The sequence below is a fragment of the Vidua chalybeata genome, chromosome 14, assembly GCF_026979565.1.
Source record: "Vidua chalybeata isolate OUT-0048 chromosome 14, bVidCha1 merged haplotype, whole genome shotgun sequence".
Taxonomy (NCBI): Eukaryota; Metazoa; Chordata; class Aves; order Passeriformes; family Viduidae; genus Vidua; species Vidua chalybeata.
The window spans coordinates 10308840-10336591 of NC_071543.1; positions in this window are offsets into that span (position 1 = coordinate 10308840).

A 27752-nucleotide genomic window follows, 5' to 3' on the forward strand; every position below is an offset into this window, starting at 1 on the left:
ACACACTGCCAGTAGGGTGGGTACCTTGTCTCCAATAAAATGGTGCTTCACAGTCTAATCTACAAATGGACAGTCTTGTGGTGATCCAAAATATATCTGTGCTGAGAGACAAATTTTCATTATCACCCACATTCTTCCTTCTGAAGCCCCTTACATGTTGTTGTTACTATTCTCATTAGCATTTGGAATATGCAGTTTGCTTTTTTGCTTATGCAGTTAGCCTTACGGCATGATTAGCAGGTACAAATGGCACAACAGCCATTCCATATGGATTTTGGAGAAATCCAGAGACCTCATCCCAGTTTATCTTTCTTACAGTGAACCCAGTGTGTCCTGGGACAAAATGGTAGATTACTTGCCTTTATGTGGATATCAATGCCATGGAAATATTTTATATACTTTGCTAGGGATGCTCAGTGAATTAATGAGTTCCATGGTAACTCATTGAGGCCATACCAGATGCTTTCCCAAGCCTTCCCTTACTAAATACAACCAAGATTTTGCAGGATAATCAAGCTTCGTGTTTAGATGATTTATGGTGTTCTGGGACACTGGGGATGCAGAGTATCTACCTGAGCAGGAGAAGTTAATGATTTATAATTAGTTAATGTGTTTTCATTGTAATGTCTAATAGTGGATTAAAAAATGCTATGGAATGTGGGACATAGCAGTCTCACTGTGCTTTTTGATATTACTAGGCTAAACCCATAGTGTTAGCATAAAATCATGGCAGAATCTACAGCAGGATTCTGTTGCTGAAGCTTCACTCTAACTGCACTAAGCAGACTTTATTACTTTTGTCATTCCTATTTCTAATTGCAAGAGAGAAGCTCAGGCAGAGAGATTCTAACAAATATTGTGTTTCTCCCAGTGTGATCCAAATCATATCATAATTGCTAATAAATGTATTATCAAATGTGTCTTGCACTATTTTTTGTTTGCTTGCTTTAAACCAGTTATTTCTTCATAAAAGCAAACGACACACAACTAACCAAACTTTATGTCAATGTCAGCATTATGATTAGCTAAACTGATTAATTCTACAATAGACAGTTAACAGATAGAGTGATAGTGGGGAGAGACAGAAGCGAAGATGAAAAGGGATTCAGGGACAAGATGAAACTACTGATAGAAGGAGTCAAGGGGAAAGTACAGTGTCAAAAGGGAAAATTAATACAAACATTACAGCTTCATTTTGGAAAATAGGTCAAAAGGACATCTAGTTAAGATCTGATTATGAGTAGCCATAGAACAAACTATTGAAGCTCTCCTGTTTACCTTTCATTACTAGGCAATAACAGAGACATAAAATGAAATTAGAAAGCTGCAGATGAGAAACACTTTTAACAAATATTCTGCTGTGCGGTTTACAGCTAATCTATAAAACTGTCTTCTACACAATATTCTTGCCAAAATAATTGTTTTTAAAAGTTGGAAATTTTATGTGAATTAGCAGAGTAAATGCATTAGACTATCTAGTAAAACACTGTAGGGATTAATATTCAGAATTCATTGCAAAAAAAGCTGTTCCTTGCTGCCTCAAGAAAGACTTCCTCCTCTTATTCATTATGAGTCTTTACGGTATATCTAAAGTTCTCTGAAAGTTACTTTTTGCTGGTTAGTTTTAGAGACAGGTTCAGAGACTACTTGAATCATTTATTTGTTGTTATTACTTTTTCCAAAGAACAGTTCACAGGTGAAATCCTAAAACCACAAAACTGTGTAGTAGGTTTATTACTCCTGTCATTGGAGCTAAGATTGTACCAGATACATCCTGGCAGAATAATTGTGTCTGGCACTTAGGAATATGTTCTAGTACATGGAAGATTGATCAAGATTTGCATAGGAACAGGGTCAAAGAGGAAAATTTTAAATAAATAAAAGTTATTACTGCATTACTGGAATCTATTTCAACTTTAGGTAGCGGAAGTGAATTAATCCAGCAACTTTTATCAGAACTGTACATGGACTGTAACAGTAATAACATATCTATTACAATTGCACAACTAAGACACAAATGTGGAAACAGTCAGTATGGACAAATATCCTCATATTTCTTGGGTTTGTGGTATCTTCAGGATACATACTTCTAAGAGCTACGGAGCTGTGCTGGAAATGTAGTGTTATTATAGTCCCATAATGTCAGAAACAATTTATATTACCTTCTGCTTTCCGATTAACTGTACACTAGGCACTGCTGGCATAACACAACCCTGCAATTCTTACTTAAACCTGTACTTTGCTGTGCTCGTCTATATTTATTACATCAGGAAGCAGTAAATCAAATAAAAGCGTGGTGGTATCCCCTATATAATGTTAATAAAGTAGATACTCTCTTTTTATTTTGTACCTATGAATACAGTTTTCAATAAATCTTGGGTGTTATATTCAATTCTTACCCATTTCAATTGCGAAACCTCTGACCACTGAATATTTAATTTTTGTACATAATTACTGAAATATATTATTCTTAAAGAGAATCTAGTTTAGATCCAAGTAGTGAATAATCACTTCAGTTGACTGTTTGCCAATCAAAAGTCTGTTTTCCTACCTGTGTGCATTTGTATATTACCATATATACAAATCTGCAGAAGTGTCTTCTAATGAAAACATCTTTGGAAAACAGCACATAGATTCTTAGAAATAGATGTTTAGACAAAAAGAATTTAAAATTTTCACTAGAGGTTTAAGGATTTCTGTTTTTTTCCCCACTTGATCAGACAGAGATTCCTATCCTTCCCTAAGCCAGCAGTCTGGTAATTATAAAATTTTTAGAGTTATGCAGAAAACTGATATTCAGTTCTCTTCTAAGTTCAAAGAACCTGTTTTACATTTGGTGTGAGCCTTTGCAGAACTAGGAATCAACTCTCTTTTTATTTAGAATTCATTTAATTAATATAAACAAAGTATTAATTAATATGGGAAGGAATTTAGACAGAAAATGAACTTTGTCTTCTTCTGGGGAACATAGTGTTTGTGGGATATTGGTCTCTCCCTTGCTTTGTCACTGCCCAAGAAATATCACTTTGAATGTGAAAAGATTTCCCTATGTAACTGCTATGAAAAGAAAGCATTTTACTTAGAAGAAAGAGGTCCATACAGCATATATGGTAAGAATGAGTGGCTCTGGTAATTTAAGACCTTTTTATCCCTCTCACTTGGAGACCTGCCTACCATCCAATTCCAACACCTCAAAGTCTAACAAGGTAAGAAATAGAAGAAAACCACCAAGGATGATAGCAAACTGTCAATACAGGGAATTTACAGAACAGTCCAGAATCTGAGAAGGCAACAGAGAAAAATCATAGGAAGAGAAAGACATCCTATTGCAACATTACAGTGTAGCCCATAGGCTGGAAATTTCGATCCCTGTATACTGAAAAATCTAATACAGAGTCTTTAAATCTGTCTCGGTTTGAAAGACAGGTGTCTGCTAGGGAAGGCAGGAGCCTCCCTTGGAATGGAAAATGTAAACCCCCTCCCTCCGAATCATAGTCATTATAATTTTGAAATTAAGGAGCTCTCAGGTAAAGATGTGAGATGGGAATAACAGTTCTTTACTAGTAGGTGTAACAAGGCAAACCAACACCAGCAGCCGTGGTTAACAGCGAGCAGAACCAGGAGCCCAGGGACAGCCTCGGCTGCGGCGCTTCCCCTGCGCTGCAGTTCCGGGCACGGCCAGCAGGGGCGCTGCTGGCTCCCGGCGGGCAGGGCAGGTGCGGTGATTCCCCCGCGGCTGCAGGGGGCGCTGTGGGGCCCGGGGAGCACGCGGCAATGGCGGCTTGGCCCGGGCGGGAAGGGATGGAGGAGAGGCTCTGCTCCACAAACCCTGGGGCAGCTGATCCCGGAGCCCAGCAGGACTCTGAGGAGCACCAAGCTGGAACGGCAGGCATGAGCAAAAGTCCCGGGGTGGTGGATGAGATGTATCGGAAGCTGTGCAGCGGTAGCTGTAACTGGGGGACATCCTGGCAGGGGAGGGTGTGCAGGGCTGCAGCATAGAAAAAACTCAGAGCAGTACCAAAGAAATGGTGACCCAGCTCTGAGCAGGGCTGGGAAAGGCAGGCTCAGGATCCCGGGCACCCGAGCAGATGGGGATAGGTCCCTCTTTTAGTGAGGTAGGTGTCAATAAGGTCCCAGTTCAGTGGCTGCTCAAGCCCACAGCAGAAGCAGCCCCAGGCTGGGTTATGGCAGTGGCAGTGGCTTCCTTTCCTCAAACGGCAGCTCCGACTGTCCTCTCCTCAGCTCAGAGAGAGAGGGAAAGAGAGCTAACAGCTGCTCCCAGCCCCCATTCTTTACCTGCCTAATTCTCCTGGTATCTCTCCCCTCAGAGAGAAACTCCCAGAGAAGAGGAGTGTGACCAGATACCCTCGTCTCCTGAGCTTGGTAATTTCTTTTGTTTCTGAAGTACCCAGTCGTTTGTGCTTCCTTGCAACTTATGGGAAGAAATTCTATAACTGAAAAGGAACAAAAGGCAAGAAACCTAACCCCCAACAAAAGCATACTTGTCATATTGTGAAGGACTTACATTGTCCATCTGCACAGAGCTGAGTTTCATCCAACATGATTTGTTTCATTGATTTCAGTGAGGTGGACTGAGAGTGCAAGATGGTTACAGTTGTACACTTAGGTTGTTGTGAACAACAACATGGTTCTAATAATCTGCAGTGTTTGGGAGAAAAGCAAATCATTCAGAAACCCAGTGGCTTATTATTTGAAAATATCTGATATTAACAATATAGCCAGTGTTAACAGAAGTGTTCTCATGCTTTATGAAACTTCCATCTCTAATTAAAAGTTGTTTGGTTTTGTAAGTCACACCTTGTAGCAATTGTTCTGGGTCTTGATAATTACAGCATAAAACTGACTGCCTGTTTGATTGCTCTTTCAGCACAACAGAAGGCATAAAAAGCAAAAAAACACCCACAATTGCAGAAGGGTTTTGTAATAGCAATTCCCACCTTATATCAGTTTGAAGAGTCTTAAGCATTTTCCAGAAGATATGCAGTGGTCCTTATATAGCAAACTGAAGTTGGCTGGCAATAGATTTACTCTCCTCAATTGCCTTTTGCAGGTTCTTCAGAAGTAGACCAGAAATGTCCCAAGGAGTCTACAGACCTGATTTACAGGAAACGAGATATGTATTTATTTATTATCATCTGTTAGATGTTGTTTTAGTAGCAGTTTAACCCAAAATTGCTCTTGAACATGTGAACTGCTAGAATCCTCTTTTGAATTCTCCTGGGTCCTCATAAACACTCAATAACAGCTGAGCACTCTAACATGAAGGTATCACTGAATGTCTGTATTTAGGAACTTAGTCTAACTCATGATGTTGTTAAAGCACCCTACTTTTGATGATGAAGCCCTGTTGTTTATACAACCATTACTTTCAGTAAGTTTGAAAGCAGATTTCACAGTGTAACTGGCTCAGGCAAAGTCAAGGAAGGGGCACCCATCTGTTTGGTGTTCACAGTCCCACAGTTCTTTCTGTTGCTTTTTAAAATATACTGGATCAAATCCTAATCCAGTGTAAAGCACCTTAGATCAATGAAATAAATTCTGCTGTGGAGTAGGGAAAATGGTCTCTGTTCAACATTTCTGCAGTGTAAATGCAGTAAATATATTTGTAATGGCACAAAAATTCTGATCAAAAATTCTACACACCCTGGAGTGATATATGTATCAGATTTAACATCCATGAGACTAAAGTTTAGGTTTTAATTCATTTCACTTAAAAAGTATTCCCGAATCTTCAATTTAACTTTTGTTTTTACTGTTTAGCTTACATGCATATGTACTCCATGAAGAACCCTGTTTAAATAGTAAAAAATTAAATTAAAAATATAAGAAATTTCCTTGCTTCAAATTATTATTTTACCTGTTATATTGCATTCTAAATATTAGGAATATCAAATGTGATTGTTCCCCTTGCTACTGGAGGCCCTTCTGGTGCTACAGAGAACTGTTTAGAACATCAAACCATAACGGATGCTCTATCTCAGATAATAATTTATGTCTTTTAGCAAATACAAAACAATGAATGCAAATCAAGTCAAGTCCTTCCTTTCCATGAGTCAGATGCTATTTCCTTGGTACTTGTGATGCAGAAACCTAGAGTTTAATCTAAAACCCATTACATTCATTAAGCAGCATTCTATTGACTTCAATGGTCTTTGAATAAAGCTAATAGCCCATTTTGTTCCTACATATCCATAGTCTTGAGATACAAGGGAGGCTAGGGAACAGCAGGAAAGTAAGGACTAGAATTTTTATGTTTAAAATAATTCATAAACTATTGTTCATTATACATTGGAAAGTATAAAAAACAAAAGCATGGATTTTGAATTTTTTTTTTAAGAAGAAAGTGGCAGAGAGGTCACCTTGTAGTTCTACCTTGAAAGCTGTTTACATAAAAATCACTGCTTTTCAGAAACAACAGCTCTGCCTCCTACACCTAAGTTATGACACTGACTTGGAGCAGCATCCACTTCTACAATTGCTTTCACAGCGATTAACCAGTTAATTAAATTCCCCAAAGCAAGACAATTCAGGGTTGTCCTTAAGACCTTCTTGTTTATCAGCTGTAGGCAGTTACCACATAAGAGTTAGCTAAGAAGTGGCCAGTCTTACACAAGGTTTCTTTGGGGCTGTAATACTTCAAGTGTTATGTAGTGAGTTGAGGAAATGCAAAGACATAATTTTAGACTTAAGTTTGAAATTTCTCTCTTTTGTGTTGCAAATCAGACATTATGCATTACTTTGGCATACCATTGTTATTTGCAATGTAATCTTGTATAATAATTAACTCCAACTGATCCACTGCAGTGCTTTAGCAAAGTATTGGGGCCTATTAAATTGGACCTTGAATGCACAGTTGCTTTCCTTATTTCTAACATAATTATGCTGTTGAAGAAAAAAAAAATGCAGATTACTGGGAAGGCATTGCTAAATAGGTCCCCTTGCTGTTGTAAATTTCTGGAGTGCTGTTATAAGGTTTTGAAGTATTAAGTATATATGAAAAGTGACATGCTGGAAATCTTTTGGAAAGCATTTGTTTCTCTTATTCTTTAGGGAAAAATTCTGCTGTCAAAGGTGGAATCCAATGACAGCAACACCAAGGGGTATGTTTTCAGTGCAAGCTCATTCATAGCTTTAGGTCTACCCCATTGCACCAATTTCACACAATCCTTTATGCCTAAATATCCATGAACCTTGAACCTGGCTTTGCTCTTGCAACTGAATTCAACTTCTAAGTAGAGCAGCACTCCGAAGTTTTCAGTGAGGGGTTTTGCTTTAAGGCACACATGAATTCATGTGTTTGCTGTATACATCTGATTGGATTATAGATTCAGCTTGGAGGATAAATGTTCTCTTTTATGGATTTACTAATGTGTTGAGATCATGAAAAACAAGTATCTGTTCTAAGTAAGGAAGATACAGGGCATTATTCTAATTCTTCGCAAATTGGACCATAATGACTAGAGTTTTTCAAGATTTGCATCTCCTGGGCCCTGTAGTTTCTGAATCATTTATCTCCCACGTGGCTCTAGCTAGAAACCACCTGCCAGTTTATATACCTTCGCTCAGTAGATGACCCTTTGTCCCACATGCTCTGTCCCTCTGCAGAAGAATGCTGAGAGCTGTCACCTCAGCCAGCTGCATTGTTGTAAATACAACAATGGGTAGCTGTAAAATATGGCTCAGAGTGCCAGGAGCTATCTCAACTCCTGTTCAGCCAGCAGTCAATGGCAGATCTGTGCACAAATAATTAACCAGTCCAGTGTTTCTCTAACAGGGCAGTTCACATACAATTTCTGGGGAGAAGACCCTGCTTAACTAGGAAAAAGAGGCTCAGGGATGACACTGTAATTCAGAGGATGAAAAAAATTCTGAAAAGGAAGAAATTGTTCCAGACCAGTTCATGAGTCAATACTTAAAGAAACTCCAGTTACTGACAATTAACAGTCTGAAAAAACATCCTTGCAGACCTACTGTCAACCCAAGTAAACATTGGGCCATGATGGACATCTCCACGTAGGCACAGGGCTATGTGAGTGTGATCATGTTCTCCAGATATGTTCTGCTGTTTTAGCTCAGGCCACAGCCTCCTCGACTGCAGCATGAGCTTTGCACAGGCTAAAAGAGCTATTTCACATTGGAGATGACATTGGGAAGTTAGTAAGTGCTGAGATTGGTACTTAAAGCAAGACCAGAATCCAGCTGTTTCACTTGTTCTCAATGAATACATTTTCCATACTTTGTACAATAATGAACCAAAAGTCAACAAATTTCTGCATATTTTCAGGATGAAATATAGATGCCAGTTTTTCATAACAGATTATTCCTGTAGTTCTCATATTTACAAATAGTCATTGGTCCCCATAACTTTACACTCACATATGCCTTGATTATGTTATATTTCAAATAAGGTGATAATGATCTTCTAAAATAGATACATGAAAATAATTTTGTTAGAACTGTAGCTGTAAGCTAAAACCACAAAGATCAGCTGACAGCACTTCTCATATCCGTCAGCAACACTCATTTTGATGACAAAATATAACTACAATTTCCAAAATTGGTTCATCAGGGAAGATCTACCCTCTCAGTTTAGTTCGTGTTCATCAAAAGACTTTTGCTGAATTAGTGAGGTTTTTGGAACATACAGGACCACTTAGACTACTCAAGCCAACAGGAAGTTGAGTGGCAGCTCTTAGTAGCAACAGCATTTTTCAAAGTTCACAGACTGTCTCAAGGTCATCAGGCTAGATCTGATTGATAAGTCTAGAAATACGAATATATATATAAAGTAATATAAAGTAAGCTTTAGGTAAGTTTTGGTCCCTTGTACAGTGAATTAGAAACCATCACTGACATCAGACTGGACTCCAAGTCATTAGATGTCAAATGCAAAAAAGAGGAATGCTATTCTAATTTTATTTTGATTAGGCCATGATCATCACATGTAAAAAAAAAACATGCAATACACATTTGTGTACATTCCACACAAAGGAAATATATTTCTAATTCAGAAGGTTGAGTACTTCCAACTGGCCCAGAAATAAATATTTCACAGCAGCTTTGTGAAAACGGAATTGTGGAATCCTATATATCTCTTGATTACTTGTAGCAAACATTCCTTTTAAGATTAAAAATGCACTTTCAAGCTCTTAGTTCTGCCAGCTTGTCTGGGGCCCTGAGAGAGTGAAGTCATATTCTCTCCCTCCCCAATCTCACACCCAAGTACAGTCTTTAAAGGCTAAACAAGGCCTTCAATGATAGCACTGCCTTCTAATTGTACCCCCAGTGACGTCCTTGCAGCCTGAAACTTGTCAGTGAGGTTTATCGAGTGTAACACACTGAAACTTCTGAAACTTTCAGTCCTGTTGAAGTTGCTTATAAGAATCTGATGTGCTCATGGAAGCTGTGTTGGCTCTTTCTGAAAAACAAAGCTCATTCTGAAACAGAAGCAAGAGAGAAATGAAAGCCTATTTTTGTCACAAAAGGCAGCAAAACTGATTCTTAAAAATGTGAGCAGTGCTGTTAAGTGGCTATGTGAAAGGAATACATTTTCCACTCTGGGCAGTACTGCTCATGCAGGGCTTAGTGTGTATTTCAGCTCAATGGCTTTTCCTTCTGTTCAGTAGAGCCCATGATTCCATCAGCTGAGTGGAGGGACATGAAGTGACCATGAAGTGGTGGAGTTCTAGATCCTTAGGCAGCAAGGAGGGCACACAGAAATCTCACTCCCCTGGACTTCGCCAGAGCAGATTTGGCCTCTGAGGATCTGCTTGGTAGAGTACAAGAGAGCTGGAGAGGAACTTTTTACAATGGCTTGTGGTGATGGGTCAAGGAGGAACAGCTTTAAACTGAAAGGGGGTAGATCCAGATTAGATGTTAGGAAAAATTCTTTCTTGTGAGGGTGGTGGGGCCCTGGGATAGATTGTCCAGAGAAGCTGTGGCTGCCCTGTCCCTGGAAGTGTCCAAGGCCAGGTTGGATGGGGCCCTGTGCAGGCTGGCCTAGTGGAAGGTATCCCTGCTTATGGCAGGTGGGTTGGAACTGGGTGATCTTTAAAGTCCCTTCCAGCCCAAACCATTCTGTGATGCTATGATTTCTACTCTAAATCATTAGATATGAAAAGTAGTTTGATCTCAAAAGCATCTCTTTTATTCCAGGAGCAGCGTTAAAAGGAAAGGTATTTCACATAAATATGATAATATTCCTTATCTATGGATTCAGATTATTAGAAAACTGCCTATATCCTTGCCAGTCCTTATCCCCCTTGCCTAATGCTTTTCAATGTTTCAAAGACATCAATAGGTATTCTCTAAATAGTCTGTTTCCTGAAAAAAATGGGAGATTGAGTTAAGTAGCCTTGCAGATTTTGGGAGTGTACTTCCATCTTCAGTAGATTTTTTGCCAAAGAAAGGATTACAGGCCTCAGGATATGTCCGTACAGTTCACATGAAAAGTACTGAGATCATACCATAACAATTTAGGAAGCCAAAAAGAATTTAGAAAGAAGCAAAGGTTAGTTAATATTTAAATATTTTGGTTGTTCAGCTGTAAATTCAGACACTGAGCACAGATTAACTGGATTTGGAACCATAGAGATGACTAACACAGCAAGGTCAGGGCTGAATGAAATGACTAGAAATCGATCAAATGTGTGAAGTACTATGGGGGAACAGGGCAGTTAATAGTTTCAAAACTTTACCCTGTAAAATGTACTGTACAGGATCAATGACAGAGGAGATAATAGAACAAACAGACTACCTCTCTTCCATACAAAAATATGCTAGATTTGTGTTTAGTCTGATTAATTCTGCAAAATTTCTGTTGTTCATTAATGATGCCTTAATCCAAAGGTAGAGAAATTATCTTTGGGAGCCTAGAGAGGGGCTGTACTTCATTTAGACTTCTAAAATCCTATATGGATATGAAGTATGTATTCTTTGGGTGCAAGAAATGCTGACTGCTTGGCATTCATTTATTGGCAGTGGGATATGCATGTACAAGCCCTTTTGCCTGCTAGCACCAAGAGATTAACAATGCACCAATTCTTTGAGCCTTGGGGCCTGATTCTGTATCATGGATGTCAATAGAAGCTTTGTCATTGACCTCAATGGGCACAGGCTCAAACACTAAAAAGAACACATTATGTGATAGACATTTTTTTAAAAAAGGCTTAGCAGTTTTGTGTTTACACAACCAGGGGTGACTGACTGATGTAAAGAAACTGAAATAGAGAGATTACAAACAAACTGTGATTCCCCAGTTAAGTAACTGACTCTACACCTGAACACAGTTTTAAAGCAGTCAGAATATCTGCACTGAATAGCTGCATTTTGCATTACATTTAAACTGTGAATAATACCTGCTGAAATCAAGTTTCTAATTTAGGTACCTGAAAACAATATAAATCAGTGAAAGCAGCAGAAGCTCTAACTCTTAGAAGCTTGGTGACTTTGTGTGAAATATAGATACAGGAGCCTATATGTAAGAAGGTTAGATTAGAGAATTTTGTCTGCTGCATACTCAGGGCAGCTCTTCTCATTTCTCTGACATAAAATACTCTGCCTCCAGGAGTCCATCACTTGAATGCAGTGCTCAAATAAACGTGAGAAACTGCTAAGAGCAACTGTTTAGCACTATATTCAGAGATGTAAGCAAGTTAATGCCTACATGTTGAAAAATATATACTTTGTAACCACATATAGTCAATGGCTGTGCTTTCACATTCTAGCTTCAGCATTAATAAGAAACTCTTTTAGTTTTCCAAAACTTAATCTATAAAGAGAACAACAGGGCCTGCATATACATATTCATGTCAAAAACCCTCCAGAGGAATTAAAGGCAAGAGAGCTGTTCATCTTCCTTACATATTGAATGAATGAGCCTCGTCCCTCCAGGTTTTTGAAGTGTTACTGGTCACTCCATCATACATCATTCTTTCTGATCTGTACCTGAATGGTTTGCCATCACTTAGAAAACAGCTGTGTGAATACTTTCAGTGAGAATGCTTGTTTGCTCAAATGCTTGTGATATCTTGTTTTCCAAAAACAGTCTTGAGGGAAAGAACATTTATTCTGTTGCTGGCATCTGTAAAAAGGGAAAGGAATCCTTCTCTAGCCCTTCTAGACAAAAGTTGACACATCAGCAAGGACACTCTTTAGTGGGGGGGATGTGGGTCGTGTCGGGGGATGCTGCAGAAGTCTCCTCTTACTAGTAAGGGTTAGAGCATCAACTCCAAGATACAAAGACTTTTTGTAATACCAAACCCCAAAACATTTTCTCAAAAGTCAGTATCATTATCACATCCTAGTGGTGCAGAATGTTTAATGCTGAGCAGCCAGCACATTTTATGAATTCATCACTTTGCTGTTGAACACTGGCATGCACTGATAGCTAGGCACAAAAAGCTCCAGCGCTGTACAGAAGTGGCATTCAGCCTTTGACAAGCGAAGAGCTACTTTGTCATCAAACAGAGGCTCACAAAACCATGAAAGAATGAACTGCATTTAAAATAGAGAAGTGTGTGCAGGCAGTTTATGCGAGAGTTAATACACTGCTCCAAACAAGGCAGCAGAATCTTTAGTCAGAGCAGCATTTCTCAGGGCACAGATGATGCCCCAGACTCATTGGCTTTCTGTCACCAGTCTCAGAGGACAGTTCTGTGTAAGTCAATACAGTCCATATGTGTGTGGGCACAATCACACCTCTATTTTTTTGTTTTAAATTGCCTGGAGGCAGCTGCCATATCACCTTCAAGTCACTACGTGATGTCTTAATCAAATGTTAACAAGGAGTGTGAGGCAATGTAGAAACCACAAATAGGATACCAAATACTTGAGCACCAAAATATAGCATCACTGGGATATCAATAACTGGCTACAGTTTTTTATTGCCTTTTGCATGCTTTTCATAGGTACGATGGTATCTTTATTGCTTATTTCTTTCGAAAGAATGTGAAAATAAATACCTTTTAAGCAAGACTGTGGTTTTAATAGGACACTTTTGGTCTATTTTGCATAACTTTATGCTGTCTAGCTGCCTGGATTACAGTAGCAGGTGAACAGAAACCTGGGGTTGCTGCATTCTAATCCTCTCTAAAGCTTAGAGCATATTTTGCCATTTTTCAAATATGAATTTTGGTTACAACCCAACCTTGTCATCCTTTCATATGCAAACCTCCTACTGAAGGATCAGTGGGACTTCTGAATATTAAGAAATAAATGGAAACTTGTTAGTTTTTCTCTTCAATTTCTAAACTGCTAGTGGAAAATTGTGTCAACCAAGGAGGGAGAGGAGGAAGGAGAATATGAGGGAATGTGATCAGAGCTAGATAGTGCAGCACGCCAAATGCTTCCCAATCACCCTTTGGCAGGCTGCTGGAACGTTGGAACGGCAGCCAGAAGCATTAACGTTTGCAAGTGCAGTAGCTGCAGTCCCTTGTGACTAAGTTTTCAAAGACCAATCCCATTCAAAAATACCATACAAGCAACAAATACTGTTGCATTGTTTGAGTGTGTTTGCACAAACACATACAGGATTTTTCTTACTCTTCTTTCAAAATACAAAATAAGTATGTTCAAAATTCTGTTTACTGAAATATTTATGCCCAATCAGAAAGGGTGACGGGCACGTTTTTAGTACCTATAGCATCTATAAAATAAACACAAAATTCTAGAACAGCTGGTGCTTGACAGTGGATATATTTGTCTCTTGAAATTTTGTGTTAAGGAGATTTCTTCATTAGTACAAGAACCTTTTTAGTATTCACTTGCAGATTGCTTTTACTACTTGGTTCAAGACAGTGCATATTGCTAAATATGTTATCTTAACACAGTAAATTGCACCAAATTGTATTCGTTAACAGTGAAAGCTGTTTTCAGACTCAAAGACAGTAGCAATTATTAGTATTTCTTTTAGATAATCACATCTACTGACTTAACATTTATTTTTTATTAACCCATATTCCACATGCACATATTTCTTTTTATTTCTTCTTATGTTTAAACTAGACTGTATTTCATCTTCAAAGCAATGAGGCTTTCAAATATCAACATTTCCCCTTTTGAGCCTAGAAGGGCATTTGTTCTGGAAAAGGGAAAGGATATACTAAAGGACTTTCAAAACTTGACTGGACCAAACTGTTTTCCCTTATTGCTAGCATTATGGTATATATTATATATATATATATATATATATATGTATAAAATACACACACACACACATATATATATATATAGTCTGATCCAATACATACAGTCTGATCCTTCTAGTTTTGTGCCAGCCATTGTCATTTTATTACTGTCTAAATGACACATGACAAGACAGAAGTGTCACTTAAAATACATTGTAAAGAGTTCTCTAGCGAGCTTTGAGATTAATTACTGTGTTGAGTGAGATTGAAGCTTTAGTGGCAACACTGCAAAGGGCCCTGAAAGATTTGAGAATACAATTTATGAAAGTGAAGCAAGCATTACTGTGAGCATGAGAAAGATCAAGAGGACTTTTATCATTAACCCATATTATCAGGACCATTTCATGAAGAATTCAGGTTCTTTTGGTAGTGAGATAAATAATTCATGTATCCAAAATATTACTAATCTACTCTACAGTAAAAAAACCCTGTCAAGTACTTTCAACAAGTCCTTTTCATTATTGGAGCTGTTAATTCATACAGAATCAAACACCTTTTATGGCTGAAGTGATGACAGTTTTTAGTAGTACTGAGACAAAAAAACTGAAATTAGTATAGTAATATTTGCAATATTTCAGTTCAAACCAAAACACCTAAATCATCTGTGTGCAAAACTATACAAGTTAGGATGGGATTAGGTGCAACAAATACTCTTTCTTTGTATGTAACTTTTGTAAAAATCTGTGTGAGAGTTCTCTGGAAAATTCAGCTAAATAAAGCAGGTATAGAGCAGCTGAAATAAAGGACCTTTGGTTATTGTTTAGTACTTGACATGGTGCTTTCAAAGGTTGGACTCAATGGCCTTGGAGGTCTTTTCCAACCTTAAGGATTCTATGATACTTTTTTTCATAGCTTATCCCTTTTTTCATAGCTTGTCCCTTTTCCCCAGTCCAAAGCTAAACAAAACAAGAATTATAACCTGTCTGGTTTTGCACTGGCATTCTTCACTTTGTGTTTGTGTCTTTACTTTCTTCCAGTTTGTCTTGTCCATGCACCTATGTAGCTCTGTTTTCAAGGACCCAACAAAACAGGACCTTATTTCTGCTCTGTTCTGGAGGTCTTACCAAATCTAACACAACATGTCTGGTGAGACTGTCTTCTGCAGTTGGTGAAGGCTTACAAATATTTTAGGGACCAACTGAATTCCAGGAATGTAACCTTAAATAAGAATATAAAATTCAAAACATGGAAAGGATGGAACCTTCACTTTGCTGCAAGACCACCAACAAGCTGCTCTTACTCTTCAGAAGCAAAGGGAAAGATGAATGTGCATCCCTTCCTCTTTCCGTGGGATAAGGCATCATGCACCAGGAAACAGGAGTTGTTCTTTTTCATCTGTCATGGCTCTGGATTGTCCACCTATGCTGACAGTGTGCCTCCAAGATCCGAGCAGCTGCCTGGCAGCTTGGAGAAGGTGCTTATGCTCATATCAAACTGCAATTGGTCTTCCTGTGAAAAGCTGCTAGAAATTCTCCTGGAGCAGTCTAGATGTGTTTCATTTTGTTTTATCTGGACATAATTACATATTTACTTATATTAATTTTAGGTGCTTTATTTGCCAAGTTCTTTGAAGTGGGTTCCTTTCTGCTCATGTGTTTCATTCCTGAGGATTGCTCACTGTAGTGGGGTGAAGAGTTATCTCAGTGTCACTTACACAAGGTAATGCATTGGACTTGCAAGGATTAAACTGGTTCTGAACAGAGATGTTTTAAGAGATTCAGGGATACAGAGGTTTAGGTCAGATGCTGATGGCAAGGTTGAAGAATCTGATGATTGTCTTGAATGACAATAATTCTGGAAGCTGATTCATTTTTGGTCAAATTTTGCCTGTTTTTGCAGGCAAGCAGCTTTTTGAATTTATCTGTTGCTGAACCCACAAGGAACTTCAACAATCCAGAGCAGTTTCTGCATCTAGAAAGGTATTTCTGGCTTAGCCCTGTTGTATGTTGTACACTGAGTTTGTTTTAGAGGCTTTTTTTATGTTGCCACTGCAAATTTCTTGCTTCAGCAGCTCTCAAACTTAAATTTTAGCCCACAGTGCTCTGTCCACAAAACACAGGACTAGCATTCAACTCTGAAGAAGATCAAAGAAACAGTAATTTTGGATTCATTCACAACTAATTTAGGCTCTTAAAGGCAATGGGACTAATAGTAGTTAAAAACTGTAGAAGAGGGCTCTTGCTAAGACAATTTTAGTACACTCCAGGTATAATAGCATTGAAGTCAACAGTTACGACATTTTTGAACTGACTCCAGTATGTTTATTTTGTAGAGAAAGTTTCCTCACACTATAAATCATTGTAAGATTAGTATTAATCTGACTGAAATGTTCTGAGCCATCCAATTCCCTGGTTAATTCTATTAGGCTGCATTTTCCACATGCTAGTTTGAAATGTTATCATATGATGACAAATGTAAGCTTTTTTTATTGGATTTATGTAAAGCCTTTCTTTACTGAAGCTGTTGGAAGGGTTCTGCAGTTGCTTATGGGATCTACACATTGAAACACATCACAAATTCCTCGTAAGAGATGGGGTTTTCTTCAGAAAGTCAGAGACTTCCAAACCTTTTTCCTATCACAGCATCATGTGAGATGGCAGAAAGTTTTCTATCTGGATCTAGCATTAAGAAAGAATACTTTTTCAGAGAGAAACCAGGAATGAAAAAAAACAGATTTAAATCTCTGCTTATCTCTCTTGTTTGGCAATTTCCTCTTTAGATTGCACAAACTCCAAGGTGTTGTCATGCAAATAGCCTCCACTTGTTATAGTTTGTATTTGAGAATTGTCAGATTAAAAAATCCAGTCCTTCCAGCTATACAGTTGGAATGAGACAGAAAGAACAAAAAAATTCTGTCTGGATGGTATTTTCCACACCTGGATGCCACTTTCCATACCTGGACACCAGGCAATTAGATTCTTTGATTTCAGACAGGTCTTTATGAAAAATGAACCCACCCTGAAAATTTCAGCTTTTTAGCATAATCTATTGCATTGGGGTTTTTTGGTGGGTTTTTTGGTGGTTTTTTTTTTTTTTTTTTTTGGTTGGCTGGGGGCTTTTTGGTAAGGTGGTTTGGTTTTGTTTTTTTTTTTTGTTTTTTATTATTTTTTTTTCTGTGTGTGTGTGCGTGTGTGTGTGCTTTGGTGGTTTTGTTTGGTTGGTTTTTGTTTTGTTGTGGGTTTTTGTTTTGGTGTTTGTTGTTTGTTTGTTTGTTTGCTTTTTAGTTCATTACACAGCAGGGCTGTGCTCCAGCTTGACACCCCAAGGCTCAACTACAATACAAATAATAAATAACTAGTGCTGCCTTCAAGTACCGGTCAGACCCACTGACTGCAGTGAGGCTACTCACACTTGAGGTCCACCGTACACTATAGTGCTTTGCTGGGGCCTGTGTATCTCAGATGAATAGGTTTTTCTTCAATGAATTTTCCAAGTCTCCTTCTTAAAGGTCAAAGAAAAAGCCTGTTCTATTTCCTGCTGAACTGGGTGGACCTTTTAAACCATATTACATTCATTCTTAGTATGTGTACTGAAGGTACTGAACATTAGTTGACCTTAGTCACAGAAGACTCAACAATACAGTCCCATAGAAGTATAAAGGTGTTGGAGGTTAGGATTTTTCCTGCTTTTTTTCTTTCTCTCAGGGAATTTTGTCTCATTAATTGCCTAAGAAATGATAATGACAGTACTTAAGAGGCAAAAGAAGTGGCTGAGGTCGGGGGGGGGGGGAGCGTGCTGCTGGCTACCCTCTTATCTGGGGAGTTTTGTCTTAGGAGGGGCAGAAATACTGAGATTTTGGCTGGTGGGTGAGGGGCTGGCCTTGGCCCCTCGCTCTCTGGCTCTTGGGGTCAGAGTGGAGAGGTGCGGTTTTTGGTGCCGGACTGTTTCTGCCCAAAGGATTCGCTGCCACTGCGGAGTCCTCGTCCTCACAAGGGCAGCTGTTGAACTGGGACCTTTCCAACACCTGACCTCACCGGGAATGGGACTAAGACCCCCTCCCCCTTCCTGGAGGGATGTCTCCTGGCTGTGTGCAGCAGCTTCCAGAAGCTGGGCAGCCTTTGCCCAACCCTGGTGTTTTCAGCCGCTGCTTTGGGTTTTTCACTACACTTTAACCCTGCACTCTGTGTCCACCTGAGCCTGAAGCTCCTGCTAGGGCTGTGCAGTTTCTGTTACATTTTGTTTTGTTTGTTTTGTTTTGTTTTGTTTGCCACCCTGGGAGAATCATCGCCCCTCTGCCCGGCCGGGAGCCAGCAGCGCCCCTGCTGGCCGTGCCCGGAACTGCAGCCAAGGGGAGCTGGGGCTGGGTTTGTGCTCTGCTCGCTGGGGCTGCCGGCGCTGCTGCTCGCCTTGATTTACACGGATGTGTAATGTACAGACACAGCCTGGAGTGTGCATATAATGTACAGACACACCCTGGAGTGTGCACACAGTGTACAGACACACCTTGGAGTGTGCACACAGTGTACAGACACATCCTAGAGTGTACATATAAAGTATAGACACACCCTACAATGTGCATATAACGTACAGACACACCCTAGAATGTACATATACATGCTAGTAAAGAACTGTTGTTACTTTCCTTATACCTTTGCCTGAAAGCCCCATAATTTCAAAGTTTTAATAACTCAGAGAGAAGGGGGTCACATTTTCCATTCCGAGGGAGGTTCCTGCCTTTGTTGGCAGACACCTGTCCTTCAAACTGGGACTAAAAGCTAAAGGCTAATTACAACACCAGAGATGTAGACAATTCTGTAAAATTTCTTTGTTATTTATTTAGCTGTTTTTAATTCAAAGACAATGTTCTATTTGGATGTGAAGATTCAAGTAACACTTTCCAAAATATGAAGCCTAAATGCCACATTTACAATTGTTTCTGAAAAGGGTTGACCTTTATTAAAGTTACTGAGTAAATACAATTTTGAAGGTTTTGTTTCTGTTGTAAATTAAATGGTATGTTTGTAGATGGAAAGGTCAATTTTCAGTAAAGCTGAACTTCAGAAAACATCACCTTTCTCAACTAAATCAAAGGAGTTAATTAATTTTACAGATAAAATACATAATATATAATTCTCTTATCTTTGCTTCAAAATCAATTGTTTATGACATAAAGAGGATACACTTGTCATCATTAGGTGTAAATGCTTGCTGCAGCAGCAAATATAGACTTAGTCTACCACACACAGCTTCATAAATGTGTGACACTGAGTTCCTCTGAGAGGTTGTGTGTAGGAGAGTGTTTGTCCAAATCCTATCTGATATCAGACTCATTGCATTTAGGAAATTTATTCCAACTTACATGAAACCATAACAGTTTCTAGTAACAAAATATGCACTAGAAAAATCTTACTAGACATTGATACTGCACTGAGAGCTCTTAACTTTAATCCCCTTCTTTCTATCCTGTCCTTAATTAAAATCCATTTTTCATATTTAGTAATTGTTACAAATATCTCAATATGAGACCACACATACCCATTAACAAGCATCATCTGAACCAGTTAAGCACCTGGGTGTATTACCTGGAAGGAGGCTGGAAGGCTTGAACTTTTCTACCTGTGTTTGTGGTAGGTAACACACCAGAGTCTGGAGCTTTTTTGGAAGTACTGAGCACCACACTGTTGCTTAAGTTGTTCATTAAAGAGAATATTGTTTGTGTAGCATTCACATTCTCTGGACAGAGAGACATAATTCTGTCTCTTAGGAGAAGTGCAGAGAGAAGAGAAAACAATCTTTATCTCTGCTCCTTTGTTTTCCCCATGTGGAATGTGGTATGGAGATTATTTACCTGAAGTGATTGCTGGATTGGATTCTGGTGAAGGTTGTTTGGGTTCAGTGACCAATCGGATCCAGCTGTGGCTCAGACTCTCAGCAGAGAGTCACGAGTTTGAGTTAGTTAAGACAGGTAAGTAAGAAGTATGTATGTAGAATAGGATAGTATCTCTTTAAATAGTATATTAATGTAATTTAGTATAGTTTTAATAAAGCTATCCTTCAGCCTTCTGATCTGGAGCAGACATCATAATTTCTTCCCCATTGCCTTTTTTTACTATATTGTTTGCTGTTTTGGACAGAAAATTATTGGACTAAGAGGCAGCACCACCTGCCTCTGTAACAGCCTTCAGTCTCCCTCTCTGTATGGCTTTCCAAAGTCAAGGAAGAGAAGGGAACAATGGACGTGTTATTTGTTTTCTCTAACATCTCTTTAAAGCACCATTTACAGCATGCTTCATGAGTGTCTCCAGAAGGAAGACATCTGAAGTCAGATATGTAGAAGATGCTGGAAAAATTCAGTCTTCATTGAGATGTACCATGAGAGCAGAGTGATAAAAAGTTGAGTTCCTCGTCCTGTGTCTACTGGAAATGACCAGGGGTTTCTTATGGATCTTACTCTCCTTGACTTGGACTGATCTTGTGATTTTTTTCCTTAAGTGCTATTTAGGGAGTGCTATTATTTATAGCCAGATATTGTTTACATACTATTTATACAAATTTTATCTGGTAAAATTCCCCATGGAGCAGATTCTTTAGGACAAATTCCATGTGTAGCCTTGCCTTCTTTGAAGTAACAGTACTAGTTTTACTTAAAAGCCATTTCATTAGTATTATACCTCTATTCTCTGTACAAGCAGAACATATCTGTCAATGTTTCTTCTCATAGAAAGGTGTCATATGGGAAAAAACCAAGAGAGTTTGTGATGAAATTGTATGAAAAGGCAATGAAAATAAACCAGTTTATGTCAAGCAGAAAGGTTTGCAATAAGTATCAACAACAGACACCTTCACTATGGGAAAGAGTATCCTAAAAGATAAACATTGAAAAATTGTAGTCAAATTTTCCAAGCTGCTTAATCTTCTATAATGGAAGCTGGCTGACCTGATCCTTCACAGTGCTTTTGCCACACTTAAACCTTGCAGCTGCTACAGATAATCTAACCTTCAATTTTGTACTGAACAATATTAAACTAAACAAGTCATCTTGCTCTAGAAGAGAGCTGGGTCAAAGTGGTTCCACTGCTAAGTGTAGCCTGGGTAATTTGGCTCTGGGGTTTAATCGAGGTTTCAACAGCAATAGCAAATACACATTACTATCTTGCAGCAAGCTCTTAACACAATTTCAATACTAGAAGGAACAAAAATAGGGTTTTGTAACAGTCAAATGATTTATTAACAATTTATAATGTTCTGCTCTCCTCTTTGATTTCCTGGTGTGCTATATTCTTCATATCCAAGCAATTTTTGAGGTAAATACTCAAAATTCACTATTGAGTTCACACATGATAAAAAGAAAATTGCACATTCCATACCCTTAAGAGATACTTTACACAAAAATATCTCCAGCCAGCATATATAGGTTCATATATATGGAAGGTACATATATATGGAACAGTATGATATTAGGGCTGGTATTACACATTGATTTTAGTAGAGGGCTCTAAAGTAGAGAAGAGGTCAAGAGAAGTTTTAGGAGAGGTATAGGTAGTTGGAGTTGAACCAGGAGACGTAGATCATGAGTTTTCTGACATTCTCAGTCCTGCCATTCCCCATCTGCTCCCATAACACACAGGGAACCTGCTCACTGCAGATTCACAGTGAGACTTTTCACTACATTGTCCTCCCCTGATGCCTCTCTTTACCTATCTGCAGAGCAGCTCTTTAGTGAACCTGTTCCCTGCAGCTTATTAAATCTCTCATTTAGAAAGTACAGCCCCTCAGGTGATATCACAGATGTTTAAACAGATATAAGGGTGGTAAAGGATACTAGAATTTGGCGATTGCTGTGGGCACTCAATGGAGGCAAATAATCAGTGCACTCAACTACATTTTGCAGTGTAGGCAATATATCACAGCAAAACACTGAACTGTATGAATTCTGGGATCTTCAATCAGATATTGCTCATTTAAAAATGGAGCTGTGCAACAGTGGCCCTATATCTTGTACTCATTTTTCTTGGAGCAGCAGTCTGACATTTCAAAAGATGAGAAGTACCTTTCAGCTTGAATAAACTCAGAAATATATCTGTAAACACATTTGGCCTCATCTTTAGAAATGTCAGTTTTCTGGAATGAACAGCATGGGTACAATATTTGTGTCAGTGTTTGGACAGCCACTTGTAAGACAGCAAGCATGTTACAACATTTTATACACTCTAATTGCACTTTTTTGCAAGTACAATAGCTAAAGGAAGAAATACCCATTACACCCAACATCAATAAAATACTTGCAAAAATAAGTAAATGATAGCTTCAGTAGTGGGGAGTAAAACTTTCATCTTCTCTGCCTCACAGTAATCAGGTCTCTGGCTTACTGGTTTCCATGGAGGAATCCTTCCTGACACTAGGGGACAATCATTGTGTTCATTCATTATTGTTATTCATTGTTGGGTTCCAGTATTGTCACCTGAAATCAAGTTCTTGCTCTGTTGAGCACTATCGATGGAAAATGGCAGTTCCTGCCCTGAAAAGCTTGCAGTCCAGACAGTTAAAACAAACATGAAGTGAACAACAGCCTATAAATAATATTAGTGCCACTGCTTGATTATTGTGTTTACAGCAGCAGTTTTTAGCCTGCGGTCTGTGAGCCCCAGAGGGTCACGGTCTGTAAGGGATCCAAGGAAAGTAACTAAGGGAGAAAAGCCCACAAGCCTTAACTTTACCTTACCTTTCCTTTGGAAAGTGTTTAGGGTCTCTATATTAAAAAGCTTGAAAGTCACTGTATATGGGTTGCTGCAATCAAGGCTGTGATCTATAATACCTGGAGACACATCAGCTGACATGTCTGGTTACTACTTCACAGGCTCACACACCAGTCTCGTCCCAGCCCCTTTCCACTCCAAGGCTGTGACAAGGAGTAGAGAAGAGCCAGCAAAGTGCAGAACCTCCAGGTTTCCCGCACCATGAGATCCCATGCTCAGAAAATCCCTGCAGGTGTCTTAGAGCAGCACACTCTCACTACAGCTCCTCATTTTGCCATTAACGGCCTCACCTTCCTTCTCCTTGTTACACAGGATTCACACCTAGGACGATGAAACTGTGTCTTGAGTCTTCAAATGGAAAAGACTTAAGCTTTCCTTAGCACTTGCTTTCTTCTTTCCTATGACTGAGGCACTGGACAGGGAAATACTCACCAGCAACTAGCAGTTTACTCAGTGGAAACTACCAAGTTAATCTGCTTGAAAAATACCCAGCTGCAGAAGAACCTCTCTGTTTTGAGGTTCCTGGAGACCATGAACTTTGACAACAGGTCTGCCAGTGTTACCAGAGAGGCATTCTTGACTACTGTGTATGAGCAAGCCACCCACACACAGAGGAGAAGCACTTGGCTTCTGAATTCGGGGTGTTGATTAAAGCCAGGGAATCTCACTGGTGGTGGATTAGCTCCAGGCTATGCATGGTACTACGTGGTATTTTTCATAAAGCACTTCATTCTCTTACAGTCTTTCAGAGAATAAAATTTTCACTGATCTAATAAAATATGCTAAAATTGCTTATAATGGCACTGTTTAGGATTAGGTAGGAAGTCATTATGTCATAGTTTACAGAGCTAATGGCTACTATTGAGCGTGCATATTGTAAACTATAATGAAATAGGAAAAATTACTTTCAGATGTATTTTCACTTTGTATTTTGTAATAACAACAATATATCAAGCTTTCTAATATTCTTTTCTCATGACTAAGTGAACCTATTTGATTTGTCATTGTACACATGTAAATCTTACAGTATCATTTGGCAACCGTTATGCTCAAAATGGAATATACTTATTTCTGATGCTGCTGCTTTCTCTCTTAGCCTTGTGCTAAGGCTGACGAGCAATAAGGATGACACATGAGAAATCTGCATCCACTCTGAGAACACGAGAACATTCTTACATCCTCAACAGCTGCTTTTCCTTATGGCCAGAGGTATTGGACTATTCTGCAAATGTGTCCCAATGTGAGATTGAATTTTGTTTATTTTCTCTTTCTAAAATTTCTGATAATCCCTGGAATTCCACAATTTGTTTTGGCCAATGCATCTGTCTCCCTCTCCCCTTTGTTGCTTTAGTTTTTGTTGTACATATATATATTTATGTACACTTATATATTATTTTTCCTGCAGAGCAGATAAGAACAGAGAGCTGGTAAGGCCCTTGTTGTTGATACAAATTAAAACTTGTTTTTGTTAAAATATATTTAGATATAAGGAAGATCAGATACTAAAATGGATAATACAACCCATCTGTGACAAAGGTTAATGGAATCAGAACAGTTTGGGTTGGAAGGGATCTTACAGATCATCTAATTACAGTGACTCCATGGCAGGGACACCTTCCTCTAGACCAAGTTGCTCCAAGCCCCATCCAATCTGGCTTTGAACACTTCCACAAATGGGCCATCCACAGGTTCTTTCACTGGCAACCTGTGCCAGTGCCTCACTACTATGTTTGATATCAGGTTAAAGCCCTGTGTATATCTATCTATAAACTGGAGACAGCTCATGGATAAACCATGTCCTTTTCTAACTTTTCTAACTGGGTACTATTTGTTCTGGAAATGCAATGAAGTCTTGATCAAATGCTTCTCATATTCATGCTTCCATTTCACTGAAATGAATTTATTCCAATGAGAAAGGCAAACATTGTATGGGATTACAGGATTTCTTAAGGAAGGACTCAAAATACACCCTCTAGTATTGAGTAAGACAGCAATATCCCACAAAATATGCATGAAAGGCAGAAGTATTCAGGAAAGTTTATTAAATGCAACAAACAAAGACATTGCAAAACATCTTTTAAATATTGAAACTAAAAATGTTATCAGACTAACCTACACAGATAGCTCTAGCCCAGGAGTCTTAAAGTTGACTGAGGTCAATCACAACTGAAAATAATAATATTAATACACTTTGGCAATCTGAGATATTATCCAGCAGCTGGTGATTGCCAACATGATATATGAGAAAGATGATGTAGAGAATAACAGATAGAATAGTCTGATATTACTGTCTGAAATAATAAACAGTTCATTCAGGACTATGTCAGCAAAGCACTTGAACCTAAAAACATAAGGAATGCCAGTCATCATTCCTAGAAGGCATATCTTGTTATTTTGGCAGAAGTATGTGCCTGGTTTACAATGGCAGTTCTCCTGGTGTAGGGTACAGAATTCTTCAAGAATTCTTAGTACCACATCAAATTTTAAAACGCATATAATAGCAATGTAAAATGGGATATCTTAGGTGGATTACTGGCCCATTGACAGATCACAGAATGTAGTTACTGAGGGGATATCAACTGTCTTGCTATTGGTAACATAAGGACTAATTTGTGTTTTAAAACACTTCAGCATTAACTAAAGAAGCCTCTTGTTCATTTGCACTGAAAAATTAACTTCGTAAGCCACAAAGGTAGGCCTGGGTTTCATTTCAGTGAAGTAATACATTTTTACAGCTTTTACCTATCTCTAACATAACACAATTTTTTTAGCCTTTAGATGCATTTCACTTTTAATCTAAGATTGGCTTATTGGGCAGTGGAACTTCTTTGATCCTTTAAACCAAAGTGAAATGGAAGGCAGACTTGGAAAGCACTACCCCAGATGAGATTTGGCAAGGAATCAATATTTTACAGTTTAAATATGTATTAATCCATGGCAGAACTAAACCATTTTAACTTTTTATACAGATAGTATTTTACCCTTGTGAAAGTGTATTAAAAGTGTATAAAAACTGTGTATTATGGAGTTATTTTGCTGAATGTTATTTATGATACAGTTATCTCACTGGGGAAAAGCAATAGCTAGTGATATCTGCCCAGAGAAAAATTATTGGGTGGTGGTTTCAAAAGAGCTTGAAAGATTTAGGCAGTCAATTCTCAGTGAATTGGGAGTTATGAGAGGAGTTATGGCTCTAAATCATATATGCAGTTTTGAAAATCCAGCTCCTCCTTCCCCCTTTATCTTTAATTGAGTTCATTTGTCTTTCATTTGCTTATCGTGACATTCTCAGGCAATTTGAAGCAGTTTCAGAAATAATAACAGCCCAAATAGATACACCCAGTCTTGAGCTGTTAGAGGTGCTGCATAGTGGAGGAGAGTTGGGCTGATGGCTGCCTCTCTAATTTACTCCCTTGTTGAACTCACACAAAAAGCAGCACTTTCATGTTAGGGACCACCAGGAGCAGAAGCAGAGGTAATAGAGGTAATGGAGCAGCTGGAGCAGAGACAGCAGCACTACCAGTGGAGCAAATCCCCTCTGGAGCTGCTGGCAGTGCCCAGCGTGGCTCTGCACTTCCCCCCACAGAGCCTAGAACTAGGGTGAAGTGTATTAATATGCATAAATCTGAAAATGTCTAAAGTTATTTTAAAAATCACATGAAATGTTGGAATCCTGGATGCTGAGAATTTTAAACTTTCTGTGCTGAAAGGCACAGACTTGCAAGAAAGCACTGCATTTGACCTGAGGCTGTGGAGAAGACTTCCAAAATTGATTAATAGCACTGGGATTACGGGTGTGTAGTTGGTTAGAAGTCTGTAATATCACCGAGTGAAAACCTTAGAGTTTGGGATTGTAGAATATAGAAATAAATATGAAGCAAGATAGGAGTCTTAGGGTAGAGACAGGTTGTTCTTCTTCGCCTTCTTCTTCCTTCTTCTTCCTAGGTTTAGATGATGTTTTATAATTAGACAGAAAAGTCCACATTGCGGGCTTCAAGAGATCAGTTATTGAGTTAAAAAGGAAAATAATCTAGGTGTCATTTCTTAATTGGATAGTTTAGTTTTAAAAGACCTTGTAACAAGAGTTAGTTAGCCATTTTGTGCCTTGCTGATGAAAGACTGCAGAACTCATGGCTGTGAGGCTGTTTCACTGATAAGAAATAATAAACACCTGAGTCCAAACATGAAATACCGTCTCAAGTGCCTTTAATCCTGACCCCGGCAGAGGTAGAAAAAACAAGCAGAAAAGCCACAATGAAATACTAAGTAATATATGAAATGTCTCAATGAAAATGTTCTGTTCTGTCCTTTCTTGTTAAGCCTAAATTACAATTTGTGGTTACCAGAAAAAATGCATGCCTTCCAATTCATGTGTCCAATAAACAAATGTACTGTTTTGTTCTACTTGACTTAGGTTCAGTTTTCTGTTTCGGAAAACAAAGTTCTGAGTTGCTGATTCCATCTTCTCCTTTATGTGCCATGGCTTTCCATGAAGTGTTCTCCCGTTCCTGTTTCTGTGCTAGGGCATTCCTTCCAGCCAGGCACAACCTTGCTGTGGGTGTTACAGAGTGTTACACCTGGGCTGATTTCCTCAGGAGGGAGCTCTCCAATGTGCTGTGTACAAATGCTGCAAAATAGGCAAGCTCATCAACTCCGCTGCAGAGGTGAATGGCTCTGTATCAAATTATCAACTATGCTTTGTGTCTGGGCTAACATATCAGTCCTGGAGCTTCATTAGCTGCTACCTGCCCCAGGGCAGCCTGCTGTGCTATTATAGTCTCTGATAAGCATTATTAGATCTTGTCCTGAATCTTAGGATTCAAACTGGATGTATTTGGCAGTATATCTA